At 51.8% G+C, this 4,496-nt stretch overlaps 1 long non-coding RNA gene across 1 annotated transcript; it reads left to right on the top strand.

Moving 5' to 3' along the window:
- The first annotated feature begins 442 nt into the window (after positions 1-442).
- LOC146764529 (uncharacterized) lies at positions 443-2,637 on the top strand. Its single transcript, XR_014950736.1, has 2 exons — positions 443-1,572; positions 1,675-2,637. It is a non-coding gene; the product is annotated as an uncharacterized LOC146764529 (long non-coding RNA).
- Positions 2,638-4,496: the final 1,859 nt, after the last annotated feature.

Raw genomic sequence — 4,496 nt, 5'->3', positions numbered from 1 at the left:
TAATCCACATCCTTGATGTCCTGGTCACACAGCCCTGGCCCCTTGTCCCATGTCAGGCTCTGGGGTGGATCCTATGGAACATCCTTGGGTGGAGGCTGTGGCTCCAGGGGGACCGGGGGGATACCGGGGGACAGGGACCCCGCTGGGCATGAACAGCATTGGACTTGTTGGGAGAAACTGTGAGGGGGGGCTGGGGCGGAGTGACCAACCCAGTGACCTCACAGAGCCCTCCTGGGATGTCACAAAGCCCCTCTGTGATGTCTCAGCCTGCTCTGAGATGTCACAGCCAGATCTCTAATGTCACACAGCTGGTCTCTGATGGCACTCTGTGATATCATAGTCTGCTGTTATGTCACAGCCTGTTATCTGATGTCACAGAGACAGTCAATAATGCTGTAGTTGCTTGATGCCCACTCTGTGATGTCACAGTCTACTCTGTGACCTCATGTCACCAGATGATGAATTGTCTCCACCAGGTGAGCTGACAACTGGAGCTTGTTCTCCAACTCCCCAGGCCTATGGAAACCACACAATGCCAACTGTGGGAGAAGGGGAACTGGAAGTTCACCAGCCTCAGTGTCCTGCCAGCTCAGCCAGGCCCACGGGAACATTGGGGTCCACGACCACCAGGGACCACCAGGGAAGATCCCCAGGACAGAAGACAGCATGGGTATTGGGGAGGGGAAATATGTTAATGATTCTGGAAAAATGATTATCAGATGTGTGTTTAGTCCAGGACAATCAATGAATATGTGTGCAAAATACAGAACATGAACAGAAACTTTCCTGTACTCAGCATGCTCGGCTTTGGGAGGAGCTATCCTCCGTGCACCCAGCTGAATAAAGAATGCTGCTTCTTAAAGCTGCACTGGTGTTAAGGAGTTTTCTGTTTTACCCAATTTTTGTAACACTCCACTCCCAAGGAAAGCTCTGTCTCCTGCTGCTCACAAACAGAGGGGCTGGTGGCAGATGTGGGGCTCAGAGGCTGCCTGGGGCACAGGGACCATGAAATAATCAAGTTTTCAATGATCTGTGAAAGAAGGAGGGACAGCAACAAAACTTCCACACTGGAATTAGGAAGGGCAGTCTTTGGCTTATTTAGGATGCTGACTTGAGGAGTACCAAATGAGGTACCGATATTTTTAAGGGAAAAAGCCCTTAAAAACAAAGGGGTTCAGGAACAAAGGGCACATTTTGAGAAAGTAATCTTAAGGGGGAAGGAGCAGCCTGTCCCAGTGTGGCAAAAGATGAGCTGGTGTGGAAAATGACTGTCCTAGCTGCCCATGGAGCTTTTGTGGGAACTCAGGGGAAAGAAGAGGGTGCATTAACTTTGGACAGAAGGTCAGGCAACTGTCGTGGTTTGACACAGAAAGAGAATTTTTTCCGGAAGGAAGAGGTCAATTTAGATATTGACCAATTGAAAGTAGACACGCCTCTGAGAACACAGAGGGGTTAAAAGCAGAATTCCCAGGGGAACTCGCTCTCTTTGGTTCCGGTCAGCGTGCAGTGCAAACTCTCCCCTGCCCAGCCACGAGCTGGGTGGGGGAGGGGAAGCCCCATGGCCTGAGAAAGGTAGGCCGAAAGCCCCAAGGGTGGTGGAAGGACTGGAACCGGGCTGGCCCCTGCAGATGGAAGGGTGGAAGAAATCGGGGATGTCTCCATTTCCCCCCCCAGAGTTCCTCTCCCGAGAGGGAGAGAGAAAGCCGCAAGGAAGGAGGAGCGGGGGGAGCTGCTGCAAGGTGCCCAGTTGTGTGGGAGTTGCTGGATGTCCGGGCATCGAGCCATCCTGGGAGTTCGGACTTTTAACCCTTCCTTGAGAAGTGAAAGCTTTGTGAATTTTCCTTTCCCGTCCTCAGTTTGAAAGAGAGGAAGAGGGACACCTTGGACCCTGAGATGGGATGTTGGAAGAAGGAATTCTGGATGGGAGGGGGACAAGGAGTGGCTTTTGGCTGGACTTTTCCGTGTTAGCCACAACCTGAACCAATCTTCTCCTCCAAGAGGGACTGTGTTTTGGGAGGATGCCAGTGAGTCAAGAGACCTGCTTCAGCTGGGAAAAAAGACAAAAGTGGAGTGAACAGAGAAAAGGTTAGGGGGTTTGTGGTGGTGCCCCCTTGCCCTGGAAAGGAAAGAGAAGAGATCTCTGTTCTTGAGCCCTCGGTCCCAGGGGAAAATGGGGGGGGGACTGTGGTCCCAAACAATGAAAAACTGAACTGTTGTTTTCTCCCCTCTTAGCAGGGCATCCTTGAAAAGAAAAATCCTAAAAGCAGTCTGTCCGTCCATGCATTGTGGTGAGAGCACTGTGCATGGAAAGGAGAAGGGTCACCATGGCAAACTTTTCTCCGGGCGGTGCCATGTGTGACATGGAAACACAGGATGTGGAGCTGTGTTTTCTTAGGGGGTCTGTGGCACAGGAGAGACTCTGTTCCCTCGATGGACTGAGTATCGATTGTTTGGAGGGTGGAAACCTGATTGGGGTCCAGATTGTGTCTCACTGTGGTTTGTTGGAGTTGGGTGGTGGGGAGGAGGAATGTTTTGCAAGGTTTTCATTTGGATCTTTGTGTGGTTTTTTTTTCCCCTTCTTTAGTTTTCTCTTTTCTTTTGTAGTGGTAGCTTAATAAAGTTTTTTTCAGTTATTAAGCTTGGGCCTGCTTTGCTCTATTCTAGATTCCACTTCACAGCATTCAAGGTAGGGATCACATTTTCATGGGGGCACTGGCATTGTGCCAGTGTCAAACCATGACAGCAACTTAGCAAGCATTTAAGGATGTTGCTAAGTCATGCAGGAAAAAAGAGGAAAGAGGTAAAATCTCAATAATAGATTAACCTGGCCACTTCTGTGAAAAATATTAGAAAACTTTTCTACAAATAACTCAGTTGCAATTTATGGGATGATGAGAACCTCCACTCTTTATTGGATACAGTGGAAAATATGGTAGCTAAAGATAAGGAATAGGCCAAGCTCCTTAACATCTTGTTTCTTTTAATTTTCAATATTAGGATAGGCTGTTCTCAGGACAAGAGCTCTCCTGAACTGGTAGATGGGCACAGGAAGCAGAACAGCCCCCTGTAATCCAGGAGGAAGCAGCTGGGGTCCTGCTGAGCCACTCAAATGCTCACAGGTGTCTCTGGGAGCAGATGGGATCCATCCTAGGGGGATGAGGGAGCTGGTGGATGAGCTCCCCAAGCTGCTCTCCATCATTTACCATCAGTGCTGGCTCAGCAGGGAGGTCCCAGAGCACTGGAGGTGCCAGTGTGAGCCCATCCCCAAGAAGGGCTGGAAGGAGGATCTGGGGAGCTCCAGGCCTGTCAGCCTGACCTCGGTGTCTGGGAAGGTTATGGAACAGATCACCTTGAGAGCCACCACAGAGCACCCACATGATGGCCGAGGGGTCAGAGCAAGCCAGCGTGGATTTAAGAGGGGCAGGTCCTGCCTGAGCAACCTGATCTCCTTTTATGACCAGGTGACCCACCTGTGGATGTGGGAAAGGCTGTGGATGTGTCCATCTGGACTTCAGCAAAGCCTTGGACACTGTCTCTGACAGCATTCCCTGGAAAAGCTGCCGCCCATGGCTTGGGCAGGTTCCCTCCTGGCTGGGAGATGGAAGAGCTGGCTGGAAGCTGGGCCCAGAGAGGGGTGGGGATGGTGCTGCACCCAGCTGGTGTCCAGTCCCTGGTGCTGTCCCCCAGGGATCTGTGTTGGGCCCAGTCCTGTTTAACATCTTCACTGATGGTCTGGGTGAGGGGATCAAGCCCACCATCCCCAAATTTGCAGGTGACACCAAGCTGGGTGTGAGTGTGGATCTGCTGGAGGGCAGGACAAGAAGACACAGCCTCATGCTGCACCAGGGGAGGATTAGGCTGGGCAAGAGGAAGAAGTTCTTCACAGAAATGGTGAGTGGGCATTGGAATGGGCAGGCCAGGGGGGAGGTGGCAGTCACTGTCCCTCTCCAGTGGCATTCAGTGGCATGGTCTGGGTGACAAGGTGGTATTAGGGCATTGGTTATACTTGATGATCCCAAAGGTCTTTTCCAGCCTATTTGATTCTGTCATTCTGTGATGATTGGGACACTCTGGGGCCATTGTGACACTGCAGGGCCTCGTGGAACTAAGAGGACCATGGTGACACTGTGCAGCCCCATTGAACCAGGGCTCCATTGTGGTGCTCTGGGGCCCAATGGAACCAGGGAGTCCCCGTGACACTGGGTCCTGGTGGAACCACAGAGGCCATGGTGACACTGTGTGGCCTCGTGGAAACAAGGAGTCAATTGTGACACTGAGGGAACTTGTGGAACCACAGAGAGCATTGTGACAGTGTGGGACCTCATGTGACCATGGGGCCTTTGTGGCACCCTGGGGCCCCATGGAACCAAGGGGCCCCTGTGAAACTGCAGTACCAATGAGAACATTGTGACACTGTGAAGCCCCATGGAACCAAGGAGTCCATTGTCACATTTTGGGGCCCCATGGGACCAAGGAGACCAGTGTGACAGTGTAGG

The sequence above is a fragment of the Lonchura striata genome, chromosome 33 (assembly GCF_050655825.1).
Source record: "Lonchura striata isolate lonStrDom1 chromosome 33, ASM5065582v1, whole genome shotgun sequence".
Taxonomy (NCBI): Eukaryota; Metazoa; Chordata; class Aves; order Passeriformes; family Estrildidae; genus Lonchura; species Lonchura striata.
Note: the sequence above shows the minus strand (reverse complement) of the source record. Positions and strands in the feature narration are given on the sequence as shown.